Below are 23696 nucleotides of genomic sequence, written 5' to 3'. Positions count from 1 at the left end.
AACGAGAGGAGGGCATTTCAATCAGGCTTTTGCCTGATGGGCTTTTCAACTTAATATTCTTGTATCGTCAGAATAATGTGAAAATTGGGCGCCTGGGTGGCTCAGTTGGTTAAGCAACTGCCTTCGGCTCAGGTCATGATCCCAGAGTCCTGGGATCGAGTCCCGCATCGGGCTCCCTGCTCGGCGAGGAGCCTGCTTCTCCCTCTCCCACTCCCCCTGCTTGTGTTCCCTCTCTCGCTGTGTCTCTCTCTGTCAAATAAGTAAGTAAAATCTTTTTAAAAAATTAAAAAATAAAGTGTGGAGTCAAGAGATACATCTTACAGTCAATGTACAAGAAAAATGATGCAAATATATAAATTAAAATTATTAAAGTAGCCACTAGAGGATTGAAAAATAATAATGTAATTTAATGAAAGGATGGAGGAAATGATGGGGTAGAGTGGATAGCTAACTCCTTGCTATCACGGCAGAAAATAAATAGAAGATGTCAAGAAATAACATCAAGAAATAACAGCATAATCATATTATTTAGAAATGCTAAGATGACAACTGGGACAAGCAGCTGAAAGAATTAAAAATGGATACTTCTGGAGAGGGAGACTGGAGTAGGTAGGTCTTGTTTTCATTATAAATAATTCTTTTTAAAAATTTTATTTTCTTTTATTTAAATTCAAATAATTAACATATAGTATATTATTAGTTTCAGAGGTAGAGTTCAGTGATTCATCAGTTGCATATAACACCCAGGGCTCATTCCATCACATGCCCTCCTTAATGTCCATCACCCAGATACCCCATCCCTTCACCCTCAGTTTGTCACATAACTTTATTTTTAAATAGTTGTGTGCATAACAACTAAAAAATATAAGACTAATTCAATACCTGTAACTGCAAAAATGTAATAATAAGTGTACTAACATTTAATATATTAACCTCTTAAATACTACAGTTCAATTTATCTGTCTTGTATCCATTTATCCCTGAAGGCTAGTGTGCGTCTTTGAAATGAACACACTATTTTTTAGACATAATTTTATCCAACACATTTTTAAAATATCTAGGAAGACACACGTTCTGAAATTGCTGATTAAAAGTAAGTTTCTGAGCAAGATGGCGGAGGAGTAGGAGACCTAAATTTCGTCAAGTCCCAGGAATTCAGCTAGATAGGTTATCAAACCATTCTGAACACCCACAAACTCAACAGGAGATCGAAGAAAAGAATACCAGCAACTCTCTGAACAGAAAAGCAACCACTTTCTGGAAGGTAGGATGTGCAAAAAAGTGAATCCAAGGTGATATACGGGAATACAGAACCCGGGGGGAGGGAGCCTCTGTCAGCCAGCTACCAGCAAGTGATAGAGCAGTGGAGCACAAAATCAGAACTTTTAGAAGTCTGCTTCACTGATAGATGTCACTCCAGTGGCTAAGGTGGGGGGGAGGGAGGAACCCTTGCTGGGACAGTGTGGTCTGAGGACCCTCAGGGTCACAGAAAGACCTGGGGTGCCTAAGAATGGCAGAGCTCCCAGGTACCAGAGCAAGGGAGCCAGCTGCAAAGATGGCAAAGATGGAGCCGAGGAGAGGCCTCTCAGCTCAGGGTTGCCATAAACTGATCCACAGCACAGTCGGGCCACTACTCTTCTAGCAGGGACCCAACAAATGGCAGATCTGGGGAGACTCCCCTTCCTCCCCTGGGAGGAGTGGTGCAGGAGCACACCGCAGGAATCTGCTGGGTTTGGAGACTCCACACAGGGTCGTGTGCCAGAGATAGAAATGCTCTGTCACTAGCCAGGTGAGCATGGAGTGCGGCCAGAGACCAGGGAGAGAGGAGTGATTGACTGCATTTCTCTGGGGGCTCACTGAGGAGTGGGGCCCCGAGTTCTCAGCTCCTCTGGGGCAGAGATTAGGAGGCCACCATTTTCACTCTCCTCCTCCAAAGCTGTACAGAAATCTTGCAGGGAACAAAAACTACCAAGAGCAAACCCGAGAAGATTACTTAGCCCGGCCCCTGGCAAAACAAAGAAACACATCAATAACAATACAATAATAGTAGGGGACTTTAAGACCCCCTCACTGAAATGGACAGATCATCTAAGCAAAAGATCAGCAAGGAAATAAAGGCTTTAAATGGCACAGTGGACCAAATGGACTTCACAGATATATTCAGAACATTCCATCCCAAAGCAACAGAATACACATTCTTCTCTAGTGCCCATGGAACATTCTCCAGAATAGATCACATCCTAGGTCACAAATCAGGTCTCAACTGGTACCAAAAGATTGGGATCATTCCCTGCATATTTTTGGACCACAATGCTTTGAAACTAGAACTCAGTCACAAGCGGAAAGTCAAAAAGAACTCAAATACATGGAGGCTAAAGAGCATTCTACTAAAGAATGAACGGGTCAACCAGGAAATTAAAGAAGAATTTAAAAAAATTCATGGAAACAGATGAAAATGAAAACACAACTGTTCAAAATCTTTAGGATGCAGCAAAGGCAGTCCTAAGAGGAAAGTATATAGCAATACAAGCCCTTCTCAAGAAACAAGAAAGGTCTCAAATACACAACACCTAAAGGAGCTAGAGAAAGAACAGCAAATAAAGCCTAAACCCAGCAGGAGAAGAGAAATAATAAAGATCAGAACAGAAATCAATGAAATAGAAACCAAAAGAACAGTAGAACAGATCAACGAAACTAGGAGCTAGTTCTTTGAACGAATTAACAAGATTGATAAACCCCTGGCCAGACTTATCAAAAAGAAAAGAGAAATGACCCAAATAAATAAAATCATGAATGAAAGAGGAGAGATCATGACCAACACCAAAGAAATACAATTATAGAACATATTATGAGCAACTATATGGCATCAAATTAGATAATCGGGAAGAAATGGATGCATTCCTAGAGATGTATAAACGACCAAAACTGAACCAGGAAGAAATAGAAAACATGAACAGATCTATAACCACTAAAGAAATTGAAGCAGTCATCAAAAATCTCCCAACAACAAAAGCCCAGGGCCAGATGGCTTCCCAGGGGAATTCTACCAAACATTTAAAGAATTAATACCTATTCTTCTGAAACTGTTTCAGAAAATAGAAATGGAAGGAAAACTTCCAAACTCATTTTATGAGGCCACCATTACCTTGATCCCAAAATCAGACAAAGACCCCATCAAAAAGGAGAATTACAGACCAATATCCTTGATGAACATGGATGCAAAAATTCTCACCAAAATACTAGCCAATAGGATCCAACAGTACATTAAAAGGATTATCCACCATGACCAAGTGGGATTTATTCCTGGGCTGCAAGGTTGGTTCAACATCCGCAAATCAATCAATGTGATACAATACATTAATCAAAGAAAGAACAAGAACCCTATGATCCTCTCAATAGATGCAGAGAAAGCATATGACAAAGTACAGCATCCTTTCTTGATTAAAACTCTTCACAGTGTAGGGATAGAGAGTACATACCTCAATATCATAAAAGCCATCTATAGAAAAACCCACAGCGAATATCATTCTCAATGGGGAAAAACTGAGAGCTTTCCCCCTAAGGTCAGGAACACGGCAGGGATGTCCACTATCATCACTGCTATTCAACATAGTACTAGAAGTCCTAGCCACAGCAATCAGACAACAAAAAGAAATAAAAGGCATCCAAATTGGCAAAGAAGAAGTCAAACTCTCACTCTTTGCAGATGATATGATACTTTATGTGGAAAACCCAAAAGACTTCACCCCAAAACTGCTAGAACTCATACAGGAATTCAGTAAAGTGGCAGGATATAAAATCAATGCACAGAAATCAGTGGCATTTCTATACACCAACAACAAGACAGAAGAAAGAGAAATTAAGGAGTCGATCCCATTTACAATTGCACCCAAAACCATAAGATACCTAGGAATAAATCTAACCAAAGAGGCAAAGGATCTGTACTCAGAAAACTATAAAATACTCATGAAAGAAATTGAGGAAGACACAAAGAAATGGAGAAACGTTCCATGCTCATGGATTGGAAGAACAAATATTGTGAAGATGTCAATGCTACCTAGAGCAATCTACACATTCAATGCAATCCCTTCAAAATACCTTCCACTTTTTTCAAGGAAATGGAACAAATAATCCTAAAATTTGTATGGAACCAGAAAAGACCCCGAATAGCCAAAGGAATGTTGAAAAAGAAAAGCAAAGCTGGCGGCATCACAATTCCTGACTTCAAGCTCTATTACAAAGCTGTCATCATCAAGACAGTATGGTACTGGCACAAAAACAGACACCTACATCAATGGAACAGAATAGAGAGATAGAAATAGACCCTCAACTCTATGGTCAACTAATCTTTGACAAAGCAGGAAAGAATGTCCAATGGAAAAAAGACAGTCTTTCCAACAAATGGTGTTGGGAAAATTGGACAGCCACATGCAGAAGAATGAAACTGGACCATTTCCATACACCACACACAAAAATACACTCTAATGGTTGAAAGACCTAAATGTGAGACAGAAATCCATCAAAATCCTAGAGGAGAACACAGACAGCAACCTCTTTGACCTCAGCCACAGCAACTTCTTCCTAGAAACATCGCCAAAGGCAAGGGAAGCAAGGGCAAAAATGAACTATTGGATATTCATCAAAATAAAAAGCTTTTGCACAGAAAAAGAAACAGTCAACAAAAGCAAAAGACAACCAATGGAATGGGAGAAGATATTTGCAAATGACATATCAGATAAAGGGCTAGTATCCAAAATCTATAAAGAACTTATCAAACTCAACACCGAAAGAATAATCCAATCAAGAAATGGGCAGAAGACGTGAACAATTTCCAAAGAAGACATCCAAATGGCCAACAGACACATGAAAAAGTGTTCAATATTACTTGGCATCAGGGAAATCCAAATCAAAACCTCAGTGAGATACCACCTCACACCAGTCAGAATGGCTAAAATTAACAAGTCAGGAAATGACAGATGTTGGCGAGGATGCAGAGAAAGGGGAACCCTCCTACACTGTTGGTGGGAATGCAAGCTGGTGCAGCCACTCTGGAAAACAGTATGGAGGTTCCTCAAAAAGTTGAAAATAGAGCTACCCTATGACTCAGCAATTGCACTACTGGGTATTTACCCCAAAGATATATATGTAGTGATCTGAAGGGGTATGAGCACCCCAATGTTTATAGCAGCAAAGTCCACAATAGCTAAACTATGGAAAGAGCCAAGATGTTCATCTACAGATGAATGGATAAAGATGTGGTATATATATATACAATGGAATATTATGCAGCCATCAAAAAAAAACCAAAACGAAATCTTGCCATTTGCAATGACGTGGATGGAACTAGAGGGTATTATGCTAAGCGAAATAAGTCAGTCAGAGAAAGACAAATATCATATGATCTCACTGATATGAGGAATTCTTAATCTCAGGAAACAAACTGAGAATTGTTAGAGTGGTGGGGGGTGGGAGGGATGGGGTGGCTGGGTGATAGACATTGGGGAGGGTATGTGCTATGTGAGCACTGTGAATTGTGTAAGACTGTTGAATCACAGCCCTGTACCTCTAAACAAATAATACTTTATATGTTAAAAAAAAAAAAGTAGGAAGGGAAAAATGAAGGGGGGGGAATTGGAGGGTGAGATGAACCATGAGATACTATGGACTCTGAGAAACAAACTGAGGTTTTTAGAGGGGAGGGGGTGGGGGGATGGGTTAGCCCAGTGATGGGTTTTAAGGAGGGCACATATGAATGGAGCACTAGGTGTTATACGCAAACAATGAATCATGGAACACTACATCAAAAATTAATGATGTAATGTATGTTGACTAACATAATAAAATAAAATTTAAAAAAATTGATAGCAAAAAAATAAAAAAATAAAATAAAAATAAGTTTCCAACAGTAAATATATCTTCCCTCAAGAATTTTACAAATGATTTCAGAGAAGATAAAAATAAATTCACCTACAATGAAATAATGAGGAATACTTGGAAGTGGGGATTCATAGAGTTATAAGATGGGGAATAACCCTTTGGGTAGTTCCTGAGGGAGAAGTTCTCAAATTTGGCTACACAACAGAATTGCCTGTATTTAAAAAATATATATCCTATTATCTCCCTGGGGTCCCATGTGCAGGTTTTTAAAAATAGCAATCAAGTAATTTAAAGTGTCACCAAGATTGAGAACCTCTGTCCTAAAAAGAGGGACTATTTTTTAGTGTTTTCATAGGGAATTTCTTCCCAGCATTTCTGGAGTAACATATATGTTTCTTTGGAATCAGGAGAAAAATCAGTTGAGAAATGGAGAAAACAGGAAAAATTATAATTGTCTTGAAAGAATCAAAATGTAACAATTGGTGTAGAAACACAACTGGTTCAAAAGAATCTACTAATCAAGTGGAAAGCAGGAGCCGGAAACAGTGACAGGAGACTCAAAAGTTGAGGTTGACATTTTTGAGAACCCAACAGGAACAGGAGGAGAGAAGTTCCTGATCTACTCCAGCAGTATTGTTCACGGCTATCACCACGTTATAAGTATATTTTCATTGCCCTGTTAACAACTAACAGTGAGTCATGCTTGCAAATAAAGTAAATATTAAGAAATTTATGTGCATAGTCCAATTTAAATCCTATGAGTGATCTCCTAAGGAATAGCAAGTTGAGGAAATAAAATAAATCCTTATGTTGGCAACTTTGGCACATGAAGCTATGTAGTGAGTGATAGTCAGTTTGCTAGGATTCAGAATGTTACCTTACTTGGATACAACCCAGTATTCTTCACTGGTATTTACCTGTGTTTGAATATGTATTATAGACTACAGTGCTTTGCAAATGCTACTAAATTTAAACATATTTCATTTGTATTTGTAATAATTTGTTTATATATCCATAAAGACAATGAAGAATGTTGGAAATATTTTAAGGATCATTTATGATTTGTAGAATTCCCAAGAATTCCAATTGTTCATTAGCAAATTCCAAAGATTAATATCTGTCAGGAATTTAGAAACATCACACCTTCTTTTATACTAAAAGTCATTGTAATACCAATTGTGGGTGAGTGCTTTAAAAAATCAAAATTCTTCACACTTCTTTCAAGTGAGAAGGACTTGTTGATGAATGAGGGCAGTGGGCTTTGGGAAGAGGTGTGTGTGTGTGTGTCTGTGTGTGTGTGTGTGTGTGTGTGTGTGTGTGTGTTGTGGGGGCGGGGGTTGTGTTGACAGAGCATTGGCATTGGACCAAAGAGGAACAGCTGCACAACTGTCAGGAAAAGGTCTACATGGGTGCAATCCCTAATGAAGAAACTGAGGCAGGAAAACACAAATCCATCCTCCTGAATTCACAGAACTGAAAGAAAATATGTAGCAGCCATTATCTCCTGGTGCTTATTTAGTCAGCTTTTCTTTTTCCCACCATTTCTACAACAAGGTAATCTCTAGTTCAAACCTCGCAAGAGTGACCTAACAAGAGTCCCTTTATCTGTTAAGAAAGAGGTGGCCGTACTTGTAGCAGAGAAATATCCATCTGTTCTTCAATGATGCTCCCTCTTCTCTATTGAGTTTGTAATTAACTTTTAATTAAAATTTTAATGAAATCTGAGATAGAGAATAAGAGTAGAGGTAATTAATATTTCATATTAAAAACATTAGTACAGAAAAGAACTTGGTGAGTCTTATTTTCTTTTCTCAAGTACTGGCAATCATATAACCTACTGTGTTTATCTTGTCACCTGTCCATCAAGAATCTGAATGCTGAATACTGCAATTAGTCACAGTAAACAATGTTAGACATTTGTTTAGTGTAATTGATTTACCCTCCTTTTATTATTCCTATTTATTTATTATTTATATTCTATTTATTATTTATTATTATTTTATTATTCATATTTTGATAGTTCTGCTTCGAGTGTTTATCATAGCTCTGTGCTTCATGATAAACCACCTCAGTGGAGTACTAAGGAGTAGATGAGAACACACATTTGTTGAAAACAAAATATTCCATACTTTACTTAATACTCACAATAACCCTATGAGTTTTGTATTATTATTCCCATTTTATGGCTGAGAAAACAGATTCAGATAGACTTAATGACTTTGAAAAGCAAATAAAGCTAATTATCTGTAAATCCAGAGCTGGAATTTAAACCTAGATGTTTCTTACTGCAAAGCCCATATTCTTTCCATGGTACCACAACACCATTTTCCTACAGTTACCATCAGAGAATTAATGAAGGATATATTTCACCTGTTTGTGATTATGGTATTACTAGAGTAGACAAATGTGCTCACACGTGCTCTCTCTCTCTCTCTCTCTTTCTCTTTCTCTTTCTCTCTCTCTCTCTCCCTCCCACACACCCTCCCACACTGTCATATGCACACACCAAAAATACATGAGCAAAAACAAAGTACAGGAAAAACAAAACATTCACATAACTGGTTCTGAGCCCCTGCTTGACATGGGCTATAATGACATTTTTGTTCACTCTCAAATCAACCCAGGAAAAGATAAATGGACATTAGGCCCAGGGGACCATGCAAAGCAAGAAAGAGGGTGAGTGTCCTCCAATTTATGCCTTCTGAAATCAGAGATGGAGGACTAGGGTGTGAGCTAATATCAGAGGTTTCCCCAAAATTTTGGCATATGAGAATACTGAAATCTTTTTGAATTTTCTCTACCAATGCTGTAGAGAAAATTTACCCAAAAAGAGCAAAAATTGGAAAACTTATTTCTCTATTGCTATCCTGCCAAAACTGAATGTGATTATTAAACTTTGTGAGAGGGCAATTAGAATGGGTGAATGTGCAAAATTAAACTGTTAGTAAATAAGTCCAAAATGTAAGATGGTAAGGGACAATGAAATATAAATTTGCTGCAAATGAAACTTCTCCAGGTTATGACTATTATAGTCTCTTTCTAGGGACTGAAGAGGAAAACACATTCACATAGGTCCAATTATCCTTCACATTACTAGAAAGATACTGTAAGGTAGATACTACAGCACCTTGCTAACTATGATAATGATACAATCAAAGCAAATGCTATTAAACAAAATGAAACATTATAAACTATTGTAATTAGAGAAGCACATTTTAAATAATCTATAGAAGTTTTTAAAATGATAATGTTTTTAAAATGATAAAACTATTCTCATAAGACTTACAGCTCCATTTGTTCCTTTACCTGCCCCCCCCCCCGGCAAGCTGGCAAATTCATCTAGCTACTTATTTATTTATCAAAGTGTTTTAGTCAAGGGATCTACTCCATTGTCACCTTTTATTAAAGGTGGTCTTGAGCCAAACACAACAGAAGGAGGTCGTCATTGTGCTGAGGAGCTCCCCTGCAATTAGAAACTCACCTCTGTCACTGATTAAATTGATTTTTACAGTTAAATAGACTCTACTTAAACTAGTCATACTGATGCGCCCATGTTCTTCTGCCTTATTCAGCATTAGTAAGTCTGTGTTTGCATTCCGGATTTTTCATCTAGCTGTTTTTAAACATTTTTTAAAATTTCTGATTAGTTTTTTCTATATCCAGAGCAATTATATATTTTTAAAGTACTCTATAGGGAAGGCTCAACCATTTTTTACCGGCTTCTCTGAAAGTGGGTCAACACTATCCATTTATTTCCAAGTGGAAAAGAGAGCACATGAAGTTTAAGTGAATTGAACAAGGTCCAATCGTAAGAATAATTTATGAGTGGATGTTTTTAAATTCCTGGGTGTTCTCAAAGAGTTTAAAAGAAAGCCATGTGTGAAATGAAGCTATTTGATTATTCCTTTAATGAGTATGGTTAGCATGATGTCTCAGAACCAAGAAGTTGAAAATGGTCAGATATATGAAAATGTGAAAAATTATAGGATTAACAATCAAATCAACTTTCAGCAACTACAAAGACCAAAACCAAAATGCAAACCAGCCATGGTTTGATTTAGGAGCCACATACTCACATGGCTGCCATGTATGTATTTACCATTAGAAAGTTTTGTAAGTCAATGCATAGAACACATTACATATAACTTAAATCAATCTATTGATATTGTCAGCTTTTGCACATAGAACCCAGGATTATTTTTGAAATTATTTTCATTGCCAGGAATAATTAATAAAATAGTAGACAGTAAAGGACCTCACAGAAGCAGTGGCTCACCCATCTAAATATGAACTCCATATTTCAGCACAATCTTCATTACACATCTCAGAGAAGTCTTGTTGAGGATATCCTGTAAGTCAAACACCCTCTTAAACCAAACCAGCCCCAATTCTTCTGTAAGTAATTAAAGGCAACAGAAAGCTAGTTAAATTATTGAGGAGGAGTTTTGAACTACTCTAATCCAGGCACTGTTCAGCAATTCTTTAGCTCAAGTTAAAACAAGCATAGAAATTGGAAAGACAAGGGGAAAAAAATGAAGGTCACATAAGAAAAAACAATTACAAGTTTTTTAGATCATTCATTCATCTATTTTGTAGTAAGCACAAACTAGGTGCCAGAGATACCATGGAGAGAGACAACAGGTTGGTCTTGCCTTGCTGGGGCTTACCATTGAATGTCAGCGAAATATTCCTTAAATCCATTTAATTGTTTTTAAAATTAGGAATAGACAACAATATGTAACAAAGGCAAAATTTCACTTGTGAGTAATCAGGTGCTGAGGCTCTGAAACCAGTCTGGCATGACCTCTGGCATGACCATGGTCTGAATCCATGACCTCTGGCAAGTTACTTAACTTCTATATGCCCTGGGTCCTCACAGTAAAATGGGAGAAATAATTGCACCTATCTTAAAGGGTTATTGTGAGATTAAATGAGTTAATCAATGTAAAACACACACACACACACACACACACACACACACACGCACACACACAAAACCACAATGTAGAACAATGTGTTGCATATAGGACTAAATAAATGTTAGCAATTTGCTATTATGAGAGTTATTGTGATTTTTATTACAATTTTTCTAACTTGTATCCTTAAATGGTTAGAGCAAATCTCATAAGAGATAGTAAACAACCTCAATGTCATAAAGCCCTGGTAAGTAAAGAGCGAGCTCATTAACAGAAACCCTAAATCAGGGTTCTTATCGTGTACAGGGTAAGTTTTACCCACTATAGGATTGCACAAGTCTGCTCTGGATAACTGGTGGCACTTAACAGTCAAGAGTTAATTGCATAGGGGACTGAGAAGCACTTTTGGGGGCAGAAAGTAACTGATCCTTGGAAAAGAGAGAGTGGGGCCCACATATTCGGTGCAAGGCTACTGGGCCAAGAAGAGGATAGGGAGGTGACGCCGCACACTGCAATTATCTTCTCAAATTGCTCTTCAGTCCCATTCTCAGCCTCTTATGCCAATCCTAGAATGATTTATTTTAAAAAGAGGAGTAAAAAGTAAATCTTATTCCCCCAATTTGGATCTCCATGAGAAAGTTCAAGGTGTTAGCACCATCAACATCAGCAATTCCCTCTAAGACATGATGAGCACCACAGACAATATACAAGTTCCAATGCTGCTCTTGGCTTAAGAGCCCACAGGAGCTCCTCCATGATAAGCCAGAGCTGAACAGGGCACTTACAGCAAGGACCACAGTGTGACCAAGAGTGCTGGTTCCCAGAGGTCACATGAAACATCTTGCTTAAGAAACCAACACATTTGAGTGAAGAATCTAAGCATTTCTAGATTTTCTGCAAAGCAGGCATTAGCTTAGCCATACAAATACCAATTTGTATGTGTTATTTGATGCTGTGTTACCCCTCAATTTGCATGGTTTGGGGTATTCTAACTCTATTGCTCTTTAAAAGCACTTCAGAATTTTTTAATGGGTAGACATTTTAAAAAGTATTAAAGTGTTTCAATTTCCACCGTTATTTTAGAAATAACAATATTTTTCTCACTTATTTTCAATAAGAATAAACTTTATATCCTTTCCTGGGAAGTAAAAAGTGTTTTGTGTCATTTTTACAGAAGATAAGTTTTACCGTCATGTAGTAATTCCCCATCCTGTCATTTTTGGCATACTGATAATACTACTTTTAACTTGGATTGTGGTTTAGCAACTATAAGTACAAAAGATATTGCTGATACTTGTCTCCAGGGTAATGAAAATTAATCCAGGATATAGACTCCATCCTTGAGCAAGAGATCACTAATTCTAGGCTAGGGGAGTTTGAAAGTTAAAATTAGATACTCTCGGTTCAGTGCCTAGGTTTTGGTCTCCTGGTAAACTGAATGATTTTTAAGTCAGTGAATTTTTAACAAACACGGTGAAACAGTTTTCCAGCGAGCAATGTCCTTCAAAAAAGTTCATATATTTGAGAACTAACTCCTTATTCCGATGAAGGTTGTTACTGAAACCTTGATTAGAATTAATTTGGGGAATTTTTTCTCAGAGCTATTTTACAAACTATACGAAACACCACACCCATCAATATAAGTTATATGGTTCCATTCTGATCCTCAATCTAACAATTCTGTTTATTCCAGAATCACTTTTGACCTCTTCCGAAACACAGAACCCACCAAAGTAAGAATAACCTCTGCTGAAGTTTCTTAGGAGGGAATTCCTTCAAGGACATGCCTAATGAAAGTTGCAACAAGGTCTTGAGCAGTAATGAAATAGTTACAAATGTTATAATGTCCTGATAAATTTTAAGAGACCAGATTCTCATTTGTACAAGCTTAAAAATATGCATTACAGAATATATGTAATTTACAACTTTCTATCAGAAACATGAGCGTCAGCAAGGTTGCAACAAGAAATTGTATTTTGGAGTTGGTCATTTTGAAAATTATGACCAAACAATTCTAAAAATAGGCAGTTACCTTATATTAGCCCTTTGTAAAATCTTTTTTCCTGTGATTAAATTTTGCAGTTGGGTATTTTCTGGTAAAATAAAAAGTCAAACTAATGGCATCCCACCAGCTACCCTTCTCTCCACAGCCCTCTTCTTGGTTTCAGGTTTGGTATGTTGGATTTTGCTAGTCATGGTGGTCTTTGTATAGATAAAATTGTTATTTCCTGGGTAGCTTGAGTTAGTTTTAAATTTTAAAGTTTTCTTTTATTTCTAAAAATCTTGACACAGAGACACTCAAGTAGACTAAAAATCAAGCTGACTATGAAAGTTATATTTTATCAATATATTAGATGAACTTCTCAATCAGTCTTAATGGGAACATGATTCCCTAAATTGGGATACAATGTACATACTGATCTATGTCACTCAATAAATTCAGAAAGTCATATTTTTGATTAAAGCCACATTTTCTTAGAAGGGAGCCCATTCACAAAGGACTTGAAAAGACATTATTCCAATTAGCAATAATCGCGCCTCAGATAAACCTCATTGGCTGCGATACTGCCACTGCGCAAAGCTAAGACATTATTCCAAAGAAGATACACAAAGAGCCAACAGGTACATGAAAAAGTTGCTCAACATCACTAATCATCAGAGAAAGAAGTGCAAGTCAAAACCAAAATGAGATATCACTTCACATCTGTTAGAATGATAACTACCAAATGACAAGAGATAACAAGTGCTGGCAAGGTTGTGAAGAATCCCTGTGCCCTCTTGGCGGAAATGTAAATTGGTGTAGCCACTATGGGAAAGAATATGGAGGTTCCTCAAAAAAATAAAAAATAGGATTACTTATTATTCTATCCCCTAAGTGGGATCCAGCAATGCCACTTCTAGGTATATAGACAAAGGAAATGAAATTATTATCTCAAAAAGAAATCTGCACCCCCATGTTCATTGCAGCATTACTCATAATAGCCATGACATGAAAACAATCTAAATGTACATCAGTGGATGAATTTTATATGTAGATATAGAGATAGAGATAGAGATAATCATATATAATGAAATATTATTCAACAATAAAAAAGAAGAAAATCTTGCCATTTACAACAGCATGGGTGAACTTAGAGAGTATTATGTAAAGTAAGATAAAGACAATTACTGTATGATCTCACTTGTATGTGGAACCCAAAACACACACTCACACTTATAAAATCAAATTCATAGAAACAGAAGTTAGATTTGGTGGTTGCCAGTGGGAGGGGGTTGAGGGTGGGGAAATGGAAATGGGTGAAGATGGTCAAAGAGTACAAACTTCCAGTTATAAGATGAATAAGTTCTGGGGATCTAATGTACAGCATGGTGACTATAGTTAAAAATACTGTATTATATACTTATAAGTTACTAATAGATCTTAAATAGAACTTTAAAAGTTCTTACCACACAAACAAAATAATGGTAACTATGTGGAGTGATGGATATGTTAACTAACCTTATTGTGGTAAACATCTCACAATATATATGTGTATCATATCATCATGTTGCACACCTTAAAATTATGCAATGTTATATGTCAATTATATCTCATGAAAGCTGGAGGAGGAAAGAAAATAAGAAAGGGGAACATTCATATACAATAGGGGAGAAATAATAACTTGAGCATCTGGCAGTTCTTGCATCATACTGTTTGTGATAAAGCTTTATCACAAGTACCAAACTCACCACCATCTGTCCATGAAAGTCAGTGGATTCTGGCTGAACACACAAAAGCAGAGGATGGCCACATCAGAGCTAATCTATTATTGACATATGGAAGATGTATGAATGCAGCCCCCTGATGATCAAGAAGGAAGCAGGAGCTGGAAGACTACCAAAAGCAAACAGCTTTCCTTTTCTCTGCAGGCATATATGCAAAATAAATCACTCCTGAGATGGTGATTAATGTTTTATATTTGTCTACTTCTCCTTCCAATAAAATTAACATACATCTAGTTACTTATGAGACTGAGTTCTTACTGCCTTCTCCAAGGCTAGTTTACTATTTATGAATGTGGTTAGTTGTTGTGCTTTTTGCATCTTTTTAATGGCCTTGATAATGGTGAAGACATTAGAAGTTATTGTGTTTCCTCCATTTACTGGTCTTTATCGTAGACTCCCCTGGGGTGGGGTGTGTGGTGATTTGACAAACAGACCCATTCTTGTGCTTCCCATTCTGTTCTCTTCCAATGGCGGGTAAGGGTATAGACCCTACTGCTTCTAACAGAGCAGGTCCATGTGAACTGTGCTATTCTCAGCTGACATGCCGATCTGGAGTTGAACTTGTATGAGATCTAGTGTAGAGTCTCAGTGGCTATTCTGCCTCATACCTTTATGTAGCTTCAAACACTCTCATTTCACCTACTTGATACTGGCATTGAATCATAAATCACTTTCACTGAATATTTAATCAGGATTGGATTTTGTTTGCATATTTCCATACCAAAATACTGATGTATAGATGTCCTCGATGTTAATAAGTGGTCATGAGCCTTATTCCTTGTTCTCTGTCTGGAGTGTTTGAGGTAATGATGTAAATAATGTGAAAAATGATGTAAAAATACAAGGCTGGCAAAGTCCCAGCTCCTTTCCTCCTTATCTCAGTGATGTAGTCATGATCTTTAATCTCTCTAAATCTTGGTTTCTTCATCTGTAAAATAATTATCTGCCTTATAGTGTGGTCCTGGGATGAACCAATTTCATACAGATAAAATACCTAATACATGCTAAACACTTGACAAATGGTAGCTACCATTAAATATTTTTAATTTCACAACTCCTAATATATCAATACATTGACAAATTCCATACAATTAATTTTATAACTCCTAATATATTGATAAATTAGAAAACTCTATAACTTTAATTCATTATGCTAAATATATGATATATGAATTCATTATATATTTTCTCAACAGTCACCTAATTTAGACAAAACTTAGTTAAGATTGCATTTACCTGAATGTGCTTTTAGGATATATATATATATATATATATATAATGTAGAAGAGAATAGAAGCAGTTCATAATATAACATAATTTGCAGATATATCTAGGTGTTATCAACACATGAGTCCCACAAATCCTCAGTTTTATAAAATCCAACCATGACTTAGAACCAATTATGGTGCCAATATATGCATAGCCATTATAAGCAGAGGATCAAGCTTCTAATTTCATGTTAATTCTAATATGAGTTTGCTTCTATATCAACTTAAGACATATTTTTACAATTTTAGGTACCAGATTTCAATAATACTAGGTTTTACAAATTTTCCTATTTTATCCTTCTGTAATATTGAGATTTATATAAGATATGATAAATAACAAATAAATATAATTATTATATATGTGTATAACATACGCATAATAATTTGGGCAAATTGAAACATATTGCAGACTTTGTCAATCTAATACATGCACCTGAGGTAATTTTCATTAATTTTTTGAAATTGTGAAAAATAATATTCTTTGTACAAAAGAATGAAGTAGTCAATAGGTTGAGATTCCAATCCCTTCTTCCAGCATATTCTCAGGGCATCTTGAATAGGAGACTGCTGTAATCCTCCAGATAGCTTTCTTTTGGGGATATCTTTCCTCCAACTTATGCAGCAACCTAGTCAGCTAAAAATGTAAGACTATGGACTTGAATTTAAAGAATGACAGCTTAGTAACAAGATAGTCTGAGATGATACTCAGGAAGATGAACAATTCTCCTGTTCTATTTATCTGTTTGTTTTCTTTTGTTTTGTTTGCTTTGAGTACTGTTGACACACAGTGTTACATTAGTTTCAGATGTACAACATACTGATTTGATGAGTCTCCATGTTATGCTGTGCTCACCACAAGTCTACCTACCTTCTGTCACCATACAATGCTATTACAGTGCCATTGACATATTCCCTATGCTATACCTTTTATTCTCATGACTTACTTATTCTATAACTGGAAGCCTTTATCTCTCATTCCCCTTCACCGATTTTGCTCATCTCCCACCTCCTTCCCATTTGACAACCATCAGTTTGTTCTCTGACTCTGCTTTTTGTTTGTTTATTCATTTGTTTTGTTTTTTAGATTCCACATGTAAGTGAAATCACATGGCATTTGTCTTTTTCTATCTAACTTATTTCATTTAACATAATACCCTCTAGGTCCATCCACATTGTCAAAAATACCAAGATCTTTTTATGGCTGAAAAATATTCCATCATATATATGCATACACATATATACAAACATCACATCTTTATCCATTCAGCTACAACTGCCAAGATATGGAAGCAAATCCAGTATCTAGTTCTCCTGTTTTGAATGAAGGCTAAAAATCCTTCTGAATCAAATTTCATTCTAGGAATAGTACAAGGTCTTGCCTACCAAGTAACTACACATCTCTGACTTTGGTGAAGAATGGTAGCCACTGATAGACAGTGGGCAAAATCAGAGATGGATGACTTGGTGAAATCATAGAGGTATGGACTAAGGGGAGGACAAAACAACAGTGGGAGGAAAAAGCAAAGTGAGCTTTCTCAATGATTCTATTCTGTGATAAATTTCAAAAAAAGATTGTCTCTATATCAGTAGTACATTAAAATTGCTATGAAATATGATTGGTGTTTCAGCATATGAAGCAAGATATGTTCTCACATCTAAGGCCTAATTGGCATGGTATAGTTGTTTACTTAAAATAAGACAGTCAAGTGAGAAATGGTGGTAGACATAAAACCCACAGAACTGGACAGGCATGGAAACAAGCTTTGAAAATGGCAGAGTCTGGAAGGGCAAGACACAGTGGCCAAGGGATCATGCAGTCTCAAGCATGACTGCGTAATTAACTAGCCTTCAATTTCTAAGGAGTATGAAATGTGCCAAGAGGTAGGTGAAAACAGCAATGAGAGAATTAGGTGGTAGTGATACGCTAAAACCAACATTGACAATAGGCATCAGGGTGGGTTGCTAGATGTTAAGAGCTGGCCTCCATCCCTAGGAAGGAAGTGAGGCCCCTGGGCTTAAATGGATCTTTGGGGAAGATTCAGGATTTTAGTGTAAAACATGAAATGGCAACATACACAAGCCAAGTTTTATAAATGGAAGCACAAAACATGATCCTGGCTTCCCAAAATCAGGTGTAACAGACCTATTCTCTGTCAGAGGGAACTGTGACATAAGAGCTATGTGAAAGTCTCAGTAATCAGAAAAAGGACAAATGTTCCAGATGAGTCTCCCAGCAAGAATGGTTCAATGACTGTATCCTCAGTCAAAAGATAAGGAAGGTGAGTCACAGCAAAGTCTCAGCCAAACTGGAATAGATAGAATGGAGCTTCTTAAATTCTTTCCTAATTGCAAGTGCTTATCAAGGAATTAGGATATGGCCTATCTGGGAAGATAGGTATGGTATCTAGGGTTTGGGCAATCTGAAGAAATGAGGTAAATAATAGATCTGAACTCTATAAGTGGCAAGATCCAGTGAGTTCACCAGTGGAGAAGCTAGGCAAGCAGAGACTAAAGGATTGAGATGTGAGTAAATATAAAGGGTGTGACAACTACACAGAGAGAGTGTATGCAAATACAGTGAGGAATATACTACATAAGCTGAGAATATTGGACAGAATGGTGTGTTCATGCAAGTTGGGAGGAGAAAACCCAAAGGAAACGGAGTCCCTGAAAATAAACAGAGCTTCAGTGGTTCTCAAAATAAGTCAAGGCAGACCTCTGAGATGGGGATGGATATGGCATGAACACATCCTCAAAAATTTGCTTAGGAGCTATGGCATGCAGGTATTGCCCCTTCCCTTCCAGGAGTGTTTACTAATTCTCCAAAGCCTGCTTCTTGGTAAACTCTGGCTATCACCTCCCCAACTTACAGTGAACTTAGAGTTTTACCATATTCTCAGGGTCTCCTTGGTATGAGTGTGTGTGTGTGTGTGTGTGTGTGTGTGTGTGTGTGTGTGTGTGTGTATAAAACTGGAGAGAGAAGCAGACAAAGGCTGGGTAAATTGAAAACTGCCATTGTATGTAGCATTATATTTTCCATAATTTTTGACAACACATTTATCCTATTTATAGAAGTTATCTTGTGTATTGATGGTTTTATGTCAATATTAACGATCAGAGCAGCAAAACCATGCTTGAGGGTGGAGCCTGAAAGACTGCAATGAAATCAAAGTGGGCACCACCACAGAAGCACTTTGGAAGGAAGAGAACTTCATTGTATTTCAATGGAGTGCTTATCTTGTTTGCCTCTTCTAATTAAAGCACTAAGAAAGAACAGCAATCTTTTTTCCAAATTGCTGAGCCCTCATAACCAATAATACCATAGTAATCATCATTTGAGAAGATGGAAAAACATTTAAAATTCAGTGCTTTTTTTTCTAACTTAAATTTTTATTTGTCCCATGATGTCTTTATTTTTATCTGTACTGACATTTATCTTTGAGATATTATGTCCTTCTTTTAAAATAAAAATATTATGGGTTTTATCAATAATACTAATGTGCTATTGACCATCAAGAGATGTATTCAAGTTCTTACAGAGGCTATTTTTTGCTTTAGAATATATGGTGTGCCACTGAAAAATGCTTAAAATAATAGATTTGTGAAAATGTAACAAAGAGGAGACCAGGTAAAGTTTAGAAATGGAAAAGTTTATTTATTTTAAGGTGAAATATGAAGAGAGATAAGAAAAACAATTATTGCAGTGATGATCTACAAGAAAGTGCTATGTTCTTCAATTTAAAGCAAATAAATATACATTTAGTCATAAATATAATCTGGAATGAGAAGAGGATATTAGGAGAGAAACTGCAGCTAATGCTATACATTCTTTCTAAAGAAATTAGAAAAAGTTTGAAATGCATACTAACATATATCCAGTCTACATAACAGAAACTAGATCAGAATCCTATATTTCCTGGAACTGTAGGTAAAGTCTCCAATAACACAGTCAGAGAAGAGAATTAAAATGAAAATATACCAGGAAAGGAATACAAGAAGTTAATTCACACTAAAGTGTAAAGATAATAACTGAATGAAGGAGCTTAAAGGAATAATGAAAGCAGAAGCCCTACTAAAAGCAAGAGAAGAAAGAATTTTTTGTCAAGGCAAATTCACCTATTTTATCATTTTGCCCTGTGTGTCCCAGATGACCTGAAACTCAGGAACCTTGAGGAGCAATTTGTAATAACAGCGAACACAATTGACCATGATTGGGTTTCTTAAATGCAAATGGGTAATGTTATTTCTGCCCACATATTTCTTATTCATTGTCACTTAACCATGACAAGTATAAAATCTATTTCTGACTTGAAAATATATTTTGTTGGGAGCCTGGGTGGCTCAGTCGTTAAGCGTCTGCCTTCGGCTCAGGTCATGATCCCTGGGTCCTGGAATCGAGTCCTGTATTTGGCTCCCTGCTCAGCAGGAAGCCTGCTTCTCCCTCTCCCGCTCCCCCTGCTTGTGTTCCCACTCTCACTATCTCTCTCTGTCAAATAAATAAATAAAATCTTAAAAAAAAAAAAAGAAGAAAATATATTTTGTTTATTTTTTAGTAAACACCTCTCACTGTAAAATTCCTAATAGGAAGTCTAGCAGAAGTGTTTACTATGCTCAAACTTATAGCCATACTGAGCTTGAATACACAGCAGTTGTATTTTTGTAAGCAATTTAATGTCAAGAAAAGTTTATCATGGCTTCTCCAAGCAATGTACATTAGAATTGCCCCATGGGCACAAGGGTAAATTAGGTTGAACAGGGAAATTAGCGGAAAAATAGAACACAAGTAAATATGGGAAATGTGACTTGTAAAAGTATTAATCTTATTTTCCGTGATGCATGGCAACCATTTTACTTGTTGAAATAATTGGCCAAGGACTTTGTAAGATGTTGGATTTTATTTAATACTAACAAATAGTTTGAATTATATGGAATTTCGTAATTGTTCCCTTTTTGATGGCATACACAAGCAACAAAATCATAGGCCTTTATTTCTTTAGATAACCCTCACAAATTCTTTCACTTGAGTCTCTTGCTGCAGAAGACTTGCAAAGAATTAGCTAGCAATATGTCACAGATTCTACCCACTTTACCAGTGGATGTTGACTGGGATGATGCCTGGGTTGCTGTATCCTTTAGAAAAAGATTATACCATGACAAGCATGTGTGAGATTTAGATTATTCTGACTTTTGGCTACAAGCATAGTGATCTAGCTTAGCTGTGTCCATACTCAGGTCAGCCAGACAATTTCTTAGGAGGCACTAAGTAAGGATTCTGAGTTTTCTGCTAACTGTGGGTTGTACAAATCTTGAGGATATTAGGAGACTCTAGTTATTCAAGCTTATTGATACTTGTTTCTAATGGAAGATATGCCTCTTGATCAAAAAGGAGAAATTAGGTTAGGCCACCAAAGAGTGGTCCTCCAGTGATATCTAAGTCCCCCATTCAGAGGAAATGTCTCACTGTCCCTGAGGAGCTTGAAGGCAATATGGCTGGTAAGCAGATGAACAAGAACAATTATATTAGCAGTATCAACTCAGGTCAACTCTTCTGACATAAAGAGTATTTGAAAAAATAATAGCTATGTTTATGAAACTAGACAGCCTCCTTTCCATCTTTAATTCTCAGCTTCCTTATCTGGAAAATCCAAATAATGGTAGAACTATTGTAAGACTTAGGAAGATTCCAATCAATGGTAGTTACATATATGAGAACTAATACAAATATAACACAGATAGGGGCAAAAGGAAAAAAGATTTAAGTAAAATTTTACTAGGCAATAAAAAGTACAAATCTAAAGACTTAATAATACCAATAAAATATAGAACTAGTTAAGGAGAATTTAAAAAGTCTGAAATGCATGTTTCCATGTTAGAATGAAATTTTTTCACCTCTAATCTCGAGCCCAGGCTCACAAGGATATGTTAGGGTGGAAGGTACATGGTAATGGAAAACTAAGTGGCATAAACTTGTATGACAGAGCCAAGGACAAAATCAGAATGATGTATCACTCATCTGTTTCTCCAACTGTAAGAATAGAAGTCAATTAATCACTCGACAAATATTTAATGACTACCCACTGTGTGTTCAGCAGTGCAAATTAGTATATCAGTACCTGCTCTAATTTTAACTCATATTCTATTGGGAGAGAAATAAGATTCTCTTTCTGCTGAATTTGGATGAATTTATATTGTTATAACTACAGAAAGAATGACACCATAAGTTCTCTTCTTCAACCCACATCTGATGTGATTCAACATATGTGTTGTCTCTTTCATTTGAAATCCCAGTGTTACACAGTGTGCCTTAATAACATATGGCTAGTAGAGTGCATCTATGTTTCAGTAATCTATTCAATAAAGAAAAGTCCATTTATGGCTCAAAGATAAATCTAACACTGGACTGCAGTGTGTTGGTTTTTAGCTTTGCTATGACAAATAGTCTTCACTGTGAAAAGGAAAGAAAATCTCAAAAAAAATCTCTTGCTGAATTATAAATGAGAATAATTCATTCCCAATTATTTCCTTTCTGAATATAGTGGCTTATGGGAAGAACAAAAAGTATCTACCTGGCTTACATTAGCTATTGAAAAAATTAAATAGATCCATTTCAAGGTAGATTTTCCCACGATACTGGTTGAGGGACAATACAAATCTTCCTGCTAAGCGGTCACCAAGATCGTAAGATTGAAAAAGAAAAAATATCCACAACATGAAATATTTCTTAAAATGTAAAAGTTGAAATAAATTTCTAGAAAGGTTATGGAAACAAAGAAAAAATGGAGAATATAGTGTTTTGTTAAGCAAAAGCAAAAATTACCAGTTGGTTATTTTAATGGTTATTTTAATGGACATTGCTAATGGTTATCTTAATGGACACTGCTAATGGACAGAAATTAAGACAGGTTAGAAAAAGAAAAAAGTCTCCTTTGCAGATTTAAAGCACACCTCAGTTAACTAAAAGTGAGATGAAAGGAGAAAAGAATTTCAAAATTGATCTTATGACAAATGTTTAAATTTAACACCTTACCCTTCCTTGAACTTCTTATTTACCTACATTTAAACCAACTTTCTCCAACTGAAATAAAGCTGCATACTGAGAGAATTTACAGAAAATTCAAACCCAAAACATATTTTCCATTAGAAATTCTTGGCAAAAAGTAAGGACAAAGTAGGATTTTTTTGACCACTATAAAATATAGAACTCAGCTTAGATTAAACTTCAACCCAGGCTAAATCTAGAGAAATATAATAAAGTAGACAAACCAGACATCGAACTTAGCTAACTCTCTTACCATCTACAAGTCTTTATTCCTAATTCACCTCCACTGCAAGGCCAATGGTGACCACCCAATTTAATGCTATAATTTGCCCACCCCCTGGCATGTCAATAACTTTATCTGATGTTCTCCATTTTCTTTCTTCCACAGCATTTGAGAATTAAGGCCATCTGCATCCACAGAGATTTACCCATCAGAACCAAAACCTGAAACCCCAATATGAACATGACACAGGACATTTTTGTTCCAGAAGATAATACTCTAATCCAATAAACAGCTTCAGTCTTTGTTTCAGGAAATGCAAACTGACTAAACCCAAAAGTACTCATCTGGGCAATTATCTCTCCTATCAGGCAATAGACTGTTCACACTTATCAAACAACAGTTTACTTTTCAAGAATCCTTCCACTAATCCTATTATATTACAAACTCTGTCCAATCCCAGTGGATTTTCCACCTTGAAAGATACATCTTAAACCAAACCACTTGATTCCAGGCCCCAAGCATGATAAACAGCCTTTACGGATCTGTCACATTTGAGACACTACTACCTCTGTCAAGGTAGTGTTCTCCCTTACTACAGTAGATCAAAT

General features: G+C 36.3%; 1 protein-coding gene and 1 pseudogene across 1 annotated transcript in view; both read right to left on the bottom strand.

The window, feature by feature from the left end:
• The window catches only part of ZPLD1 (zona pellucida like domain containing 1), a 211316-nt gene that overhangs the window by 97031 nt on the left and 90589 nt on the right, over nucleotides 1-23696 (bottom strand). The gene's annotated exons all lie outside the window — the stretch shown is intronic.
• Nucleotides 13244-13376, bottom strand: LOC112834891 (U4 spliceosomal RNA; annotated as a pseudogene).

The sequence above is a fragment of the Callorhinus ursinus genome, unplaced genomic scaffold (assembly GCF_003265705.2).
Source record: "Callorhinus ursinus isolate GAN/ISIS: 27379988/994484 unplaced genomic scaffold, GSC_fseal_2.0 scaffold1, whole genome shotgun sequence".
Classification (NCBI taxonomy): domain Eukaryota; kingdom Metazoa; phylum Chordata; class Mammalia; order Carnivora; family Otariidae; genus Callorhinus; species Callorhinus ursinus.
The sequence above is the reverse complement of the archived record's forward strand: the minus strand, read 5'-3'. Positions and strand labels throughout refer to the sequence as shown.